This window comes from Cygnus olor, chromosome 2, assembly GCF_009769625.2.
Source record: "Cygnus olor isolate bCygOlo1 chromosome 2, bCygOlo1.pri.v2, whole genome shotgun sequence".
Lineage (NCBI taxonomy): Eukaryota > Metazoa > Chordata > Aves > Anseriformes > Anatidae > Cygnus > Cygnus olor.
Genome location: NC_049170.1, coordinates 44731818 through 44740113, shown reverse-complemented (window position 1 = coordinate 44740113; position 8296 = coordinate 44731818).

Here is an 8296-nt window from a genome sequence, read left to right as displayed (position 1 = left end):
GTAGTGCGCCGCTCCCCCACGGAGCAGGCCCCGTGCATCTTCTTCGTCTGTTTTGTTTTGTTTTGCTTTGTTTTTTTTTTCTTCTTTTGCCAGCTTTCTGGGGTTGGTAAGGGGGTCTGTGTGGTGCTGCGGGGCTGTCATGGGTGTTCCTTTCCACAGCCCGGAGCAGGTGCCCCCACCTCTTCACTCCTGGTCTCTTCCTCACATCTCCAACTTCCACCTCATTTCTCAGCATCCCTGCCGCCGCCTTCCCACGCTGTGTTCCTCGGGGCCCTTTTCCCTGCCCGCATGCTGGCCTCCTGCTTTCCTCTGCTCCGTGCTAAACCAGAGGGCAGCCCTCTTCATTAAGCGTAGCTGGCTTCAAACCTCAGAAAAACGTGACCCGTAACAGGTATCTTTACTACAGGAGGGTTCCTTTCCACTGTGGAAAGTGACAGTAGGTCCCACGGGGAGTTTTAGTGAGGTCAGGATTCGCCACTGCGATTTGGAGCTTGCCACAACTTGAACAGCCGGCTGAGAGCACGCAGAGTCCAGCACAAAAGCCAGACTCAGCCGAGCACACACATATTTATGCATTCAGCATCTGTACATGACCCTGCTCCTCTCAAAGCCAGCGGGACTTTTGTCTTTCTCTGCACCGAGGCTTTTTATTTGTCATGGGAGCTTTCAGTTTCCACACCCACACAGTCCTCTAAGTGGAAGAGAAGGGCAATTAATGGCTTGGTAGCATCTTTCACGTTAGCTAGCGTTTGTGTGCATAATTAAATACTCCCAGAGTGACGGGACTGCTAACCATGTTCAGGAAATAATGTAAAACTCAGCCGTTGAAATGTTTGCCCCTGAAAAGCGGAGAGTCATTTGGGGAAAATCAAATTTAATAGCTCAGCACTCCTTCTGCCAGTCTCTTTTCCTGTCTTGCAAATTTTTGTAGCTAACGATCCAAATAACTATCTCGTGTTATAGGAGATATACGTGAGAACGAAGGGTTTTCAGAAATGCTCACTGCTGCACTAAATATAACTTCATTAAAGTCTATACAAATTTTAGCGTTGACCTCCCATGGACTGATAAGGCAAGCATCAGGCTTTTGAGATTCATTTTCCCAGATTTGTTCAGGAACTATTACGCTAATGAAATCTATTGCAAGAGATCCCATCTACTGACTTTCTCATTAGGTTTCTGAGTTATACTCCAGTCTTAAAGGGACTTCAAAATGTTAGATCTACGTCCTTACAACTAAGCAATGGTGCAAAGGAATAATAATCATCATAATCATTTTCATTAACATTTGCTGGAATAAAACCTAACTCTTTATTTCAACAATGTTTACAGTTCTCTATTAATTTCCCCAAAGCATTGTGAGTAGAAGTCTCTTCTGGAAACTAAGATTTCACAAATACCTGTTTGCATATTCACAGAAATGTCATTTGCAGTGCTATTTTTCCTCCTTGTTATGAAGTATTTAATGAACCAGTCAAAAAGCCAGACATTACACTAATTTGAATTAAGTGGCCAGTCACGTACTACAGACAATGAATGGCCAAAGATACAGACATAATCATTCAAAAATAAAAATAAAAAATTCACCCATAGGCTGAAACATGTTTGTGTGAAATATTCATAGGACTGTAGTGATTTACTGCCATGTCTGTTTCAGAATAATTTGCAGTAGGAAAAGAGTATAATCTGATAAACTTTTCATGCAAAATAGTTTGTTCATTATTCCCAGAGTATCAAGCTTGTAGACTAATCTGATACGATGTTTAAGCCTGTCACCTGTAAGGGGGAGGGAATTGTTTTCCCAAACACAAGGTTTTACAGGGGATACCTAGTGAAAGCAACATGAATATGCTGGTAGAGGAGACAGTCACCTCTGTGCCCAGACGTAGGTGCCTGGTGCCACTTTAGGCAGCTCTGGCTGCCTGAAATGTCTGTGCCAGGCTGGTAGATGTGACGTGGACCTGCAGGACACTGTCACTCATTGTAATGGCAGCCAGAGGCCTGGCCTGAGCTCAAGAGCCAGCACAGTACCGCTACACCCAAATCACCCCAACAGGACTGCTCAAGGAATGAAGCAGCTTTCAGAGACATGGGCAGAGGATGGATCCACAATTAGGAGCTAGAATCGCTGAGCTGCCTTTTACAGCCTAACAGACAGAGCAGTAGCTCCAACCTAAGGCAAACTTTGAAATGTTTCCATTTCATTCTTCACCTTTTGTGCTTGGGTTTTAGCTCCCTTTGTATGTGCAACCTCTTTTAATGAGAAAATAATAGAAGGCCTGATCCCAGCAGCCACCCCCGTCCAGCAGAGCCACTGATGTGTGATGTGCCTGCTCACGAGCATCAACAAGCAGGACTGCAGCACTCCAAGCCTTCAGCTGAAGTCAGCCAGATCCATCAGCTTCTCTGTAGTGACTGGGAAGGAAGGCTTTTGCTTTGCCTCCGACTGGGGGATAGTTAACATTAAGACAGAGCATCAAGAGGAAATCAGAGCTGTATATAAATACATCACTCATAAAACCAAGCAGGTACCTCTGTAGACACTTAGACCCCATGGCAGGCTAGTTTTACAGCACCCTGCACTTTTGTTGAAAGCTATAAGTGCCCTCTGCTTTCTCCCTGAGGTGCAGCCCATTATCTGGACAGAGCTGACCTGTGCTGGGAACGGGGCCCGGTGGCTGGATGTGGAGAACAGACATATCAGTGGCTCAAAGATTTAGACGGACGGCTGCCAGATGGTAAAGAGGAAAGGAAGGCTGCTTTTAGTTATTTTTACAGAGCCGTTGTGTGTTGAGGTTTCAGAGACAGCCCAGCCAGGCTGCATGCCATCCCTCCAGACCTCTGCTGCAAGGAGGGAGCACTGCAGTGGTCTGGCTGACGAGACAGCCCTACTGCCCAGGCTGCTTGCAGTGCCCCGTGGCAGAAAGACCTCGCTGCAAAGCAGCATCAGCTACCTGCAGGAGCACGGAGAGGGACTTAGTGAGTTGTAAATTCCTCTTGGAGGAGGAAAAAAATATATTCATTCACAAGTGACCCCTTTCTCTCTGGCAAAGTTCATGCACGTCCAACTCTCTGCTAGTTTTCACCATTTCTGTGTACGCTGCACAAACAAACATTCGGTGGGCACTAGTGCAGTTAACCCTTATACACCAGGCCAGGGAGAACCATTCACACACGTTGTTGCCAGGATCCCCCTGCGACTGAGCCACCCAGATTTTTTAAATGTCAGCTTTGCAAATTATTAGCTGGGGGGACTCACGTGAAGCCAAGGGATGCGGCAGCTTGTGTGCAGGGTAGTCACAGCTCAGCAGAGCCTGTGGGCCAGCCAGCCAGTACGTAAAACTCGAACAATTTTGGATCAGCACCAATGATTCAAGTCTTGTAAGAGGTAATAAGTGACATCCATGGACTGTGCTGCTGCCTGATCATCCTGCCAAAGAGCACTGTTTCTGCCAAAAACGTCAGTGAAACCATTTGGGACTAAAGGCTCCGCACATTTGCTCGGCATCCTCAAAATGCAGACAGAAGAGAGAGCAGAACTAAGGATTTTGAAAGTGCTACATGCCTCAAACCTCTCTTGCAAATTCATGTAATTCACTAAAGAAATTATACATATTAATGTCATTCTGCCTCAGGTACATGAATTTGTTTGGATGGGCTAGATGCTTTGTTCCCTCCAAAGACCAAGACTCATTAAACTGTCTCTCATTTGGCAAATCCAAGCAGCGACTCCACTCTCTGGAGTCCCTGACAGCCAGTAATAGTCGTAGCGTGATGAGTACCTACCCTCAGTATCAATTTTCACGTGCTGATACCAAGCACATGCAAGAGGAAAAAAAAATGAAATAAAGAATCTGCTGTGGCTGCTGAGCGTGAGGCACTGAAGTGGCTGGTGTGCATGCCGGGGAGGGCACTGGCTGCCCCAAAACGGAGGGTCAGTTAAGGCTATCTGGTAATTTCATTAGAGAACAAAAAGAAGAGCTACCAGTCTTGTTTACTGACCCTAGTGATCAGGTCCCACTGACCAGAGAAGTGAGCAGCACGTGGCATCTGCAATGAAGAGGCTGCACAGCTGAAGGGAGAGAAGCTCTTCCCTAGCTCATCACGGAGTGGCGACAACTTCTGATTATTTTTGGAGTAGTCGTCTTTTTTAGGGGGGGGTAGAGAACAGTTAAATAAGCAAACACTTTATTTATTTAGCTATTCATTAGAGAAACTTGAGAAATAAGGATTTCTCCCTGTTAACAGGGTTGTATTTGGACTTTAAATAGGTGTTCCTCTTAAAGAAAGGAAAAGACTTTTACTGACCTAATGCTGTGACTAAGTACACAGAGAAGGAATAGGTAGTTACTAGTGACAATGAATAAAAAAGACAGGAAAATGGAGAAATTCAGTGACAGTCAGCATCGATAGATGTGCCAAAAGCTTGTGAAAGCTCCCTTTGTATGATAAAGTGACTGTCACATGAAATATTAGCAACTATCCAGAACTGGGAAAGTGTGAAAATCTTGTTGCTGTATAAATTATCTGAGACACTCATGCCAATTATAGACTTGCTGTGAGGAAGAGAGACATTGGTAATCATGACAGCGACTGTGTTTGAGTGCCATGTGAATATTCCCAGGCAATTATTCAAATCAATCACTTCTTGTCTGGGTAGGAAGGATTCATCACTATTAGCACCTCTCGTCACGCAGTGACTGAACGGGTGATGCTTCGCTATTTCTGGTGCTCTGAGATCTGCCCATTTTAAATCACAACACTGGGATGTGGAGTACTGAGGTGGGGACAGGCACCCACGGGGCTGTGCACCCCACAAGGGTTACTCTGGGGTAGGAGACATTGCTATAAATGTGCGATGCACGCGTTTTATTCACCAGGCTGTCACCAGCTGGACTGACTGCTTGGATGTGGACCTTTGGTCTGGGCTGATACAGCCGGTCTGACCTTCTTTGTGTACATATCAGGAGGTATAATTTAGCAATGCATGTGGGTTGTAATGTGTCCCGTCCGTTCCTGCTCCCACTTCCTGCAGGCTGCTCATACATGAAGTCTGATTCCAGTTTATACACACAAGGGGGTCAGATAAAGCTGCCGATGTGTCCCTGCCAAACCTTAAGCACCTGATTTTGCAGACTAAATGAAAAACTGCTTACATTTCACTACTGAAAGTGCCAAGGTGATGTATCAGCTGGCCTTCAGAATCTCCCGCTGCTGTTAGAGAAACAAAACTGACAACACAGGCAAGCGATAACTTGCTATGGCATTTGTTCTTTAATAAATTAATGAAACAAAGCCTTCACCAAGGGGTAGTTTACTTTATTTCTGCATGTAAGTGTTTGTACCAAAACAAAAAAGTGATTAACTCTTCAAGCTGGTGATAGCAAATAAAGATATGGCTCACCTCTGCTTTCACACGCTCAGTGTCTTGTTCCTAAGAGCTCCTTCTCTTTATTCATGAGCTCTTCAGGGACAGGATTTTTAGCAGTGCCAACTTGTGATTAGCAGAATATTTGCTTTCCTTTTTTTTTTTTTTTTTTTAATGCCTGTGTTGTGGCTCCTAGGTATCCATCTGTACCTCTCAGGAAAATATTTATCGCTTGCTGCTGGAACATGTTTTAGGACGCCCAGTTTGAGCAGGTGGCCGTGTCACTGGGTTTGAGACTGGTTCACAGGCTGGAGTATAAGCTGCTGACATCTGAAAATCACTGATCTGAGCAGTCCTTTGGAGACCTTCTCTTCAGCCATCTGACTCCTTCAGGTCACCCATCTGAAGTCCTGAGTCTGTTTGACGTTGGTTGAGCCAAGACTCAGGAGAGAATTTTGTGATTTCCTTTTAAGAGTGCTTCTGCTGCACATCTGAATGCAGATTTCTGCATCTCTAATTAGCTGGGATATCCTTCATTCACATACAGTTGTGAGGGTGTATTACATATTTTTAGGAAGTTATTTTAGGGGTAAGGAAAGCAGTTTTATGTCTCATACCTCCATAGCAAAGGTCTGAGGTCTGCACACAGAAGATGACCATTCCCACTTCACATGCTGGTTGAGCAGCGACAGCAGCAGCATGGTTTTTGTAGGATGTGAGCATTTTCCCTGCACGCAAGCCATAGACTGAATTTTGTCACCTTCCTTTAACGACCACGAGGCAAAATGACAAAGATTTGCGTTTGTCTATTCATCTGAGTGCCAGGCCACGAGGGGCAGGTGGAGCCAGCTGTCCTTGCCTAGCTGATCCTGGTCCAGGCCAGCCAGATGCGAGCAAGCCCACTGCCAATCCTTGCCTTTGAAGTTTGCATCATGTTCGAGTGACCTTGCTTACAGCTCACCAGAACCGTGCCCTCCTCAGCACCAGCCCTGGATGTTGTAGGAGTTGTAAGAGAAGAGTGAACCGCAAGGGCTACAAGCAGCTAAAGCCCGTGCCAGTTATTAAAGCTGGTTCCTCCTGTTGGAGTCCGCCTGCTCCAGGAGCCTATGTTGCTAGGAGCTCAATTTTCAAATAACACGGTGAAATGAATGGAAACAAGTCCAACAGCAAGGCTCCGCTCCACCGGGAATGCAGGACCCCGAGGCTGTAACACAAATTCAGCACCTGTCTGTTCACTGGAGGATTTATGCACAGGATGCACAGGAGGGGGACTCTCCAGGGCAACAGCTCCCTGGGCACTCTTTTTTTTTTTTTTTTTTTTTTTGTGTGTGTGTCTTCTTTTAGACCAAACATGTAATGTTTATCTGTGTATTTGGGGCACAGAATTGGGCTCCTTGCATTCGTCTCACAGGAAGGCAGGGCAGCTTTCAGACAGCATCGTTCTCCCCCTCTCACAAAGCCCAGCCTTCCCCTCCTGTGCTTTGTACTGACAGAAAAATCCTCTCCAGACGAAGCAGCTAGAGCCCCCGGGCTGCCTTCCCCCTTCTCCCTCACTTGCAGATGCCACATCCCATCTTGCTTACATTATTAAAATGATTTCCGTGGGGTCACCTTCTGCTGCACGCCTGAAATGATCTAGAAAATTAAGCTCTTCCTTTTGTGGCGTTTGGGTGAGAATTGTGGATTTTAAACCCCTCCTCTTGGTTCTTTGATTTTCCACAGATAGCAACTGCATCGGATATTCACAAGAATATCACAGGCATGTTGACTCACACGACGTTACGAGGAGTGAGGTGGGTGATAACAAACACACAGTGCTTCAGGCCCCCACTGGGTTTCTTTCCATTTTCTTCACAGATAACCCAAGCAACCTGCTGTGAGGAGCATGAAGAAGGTTGCATCCAAAGCATATCTGCACATTAGGGCAATGATTATCTCATGCAGCAGGATGCTGGTGACATGCCTTTAATCCCTTTTCCACATACAAAAATGATGGGTCCTGTAAAGGCGTGCTCGCATTGAAGTCAGACCTGGCAGCTGGTGTGACATCCCAAACATTTCGTTCCTTGCAGGTGAGTTTGGATTGTTTAAGGCAAAGTGATGGACTTCTTTAGGAAGTGTAATTCCTATTACTGTGCTTTGCAGGCAAGAACGCTGCCAGGAATGAGTAATTCTTTGTATGGGCTGCATATGATGCTGTAAGAGACTTGGGAAATGGGTTCTTTCACTTGAGCTTGATTTACATGTGTGAATTGTTTGCAGCTTTCTAGTATTCCCCACGCTTTACCATTGGCTTTCTTTATTATCAGCCCTAAAAAAGCCACTGCCATATGGAGGGCTAGGACAGCCAAGCGTTACAGCCACCAGCACAGTACCATTCAGAGTGTGTAGAAGCCGCAAGTGCTCGTGGTCCCAGACAAGAGTTAACCTTTGTAGCAGCAGGGCTGAGTTTTCTCGCATCGCCTTCCAAGTCAGATGTTGCTGGCCCCTCTCTTGGAAAGAGCACCAGCTGAGATAGCCTGGAGGGTTTTTCCTGATGGCCTAGATGAGGCTGGTGTCCCCAGCCACAGTCCAGTCTGCAGGACAGCACAGTCCCCTGCCCCTCTTCCCCCTCCGTGGTGCCGATCGGACAGGGTAACAGGGATCGAGGAGAGGAGCAGCCTTTGCTGCTTGTTGGAGAGGATGGCTGAGCTGTTCCTTAGAGAAGCCAATGCAACAGAAATAATCCCAGCCCTTTCGTAGTGGCTCCTGGCTAAATACACAGCTGTGTAAAGAAGCAGGGGGCCATCTGTTCAGCCTGTCCCGCGGCGTGTCCTTCTACCCAGAGCAACCCCAGGTTACGGCTGGGGAATGAGATGTTCTGGACAAAGACCCCAGTAAGATTAGAAGTATTGGATTCCTGTTTTTGTTCATGTGGCTGTAATAGAA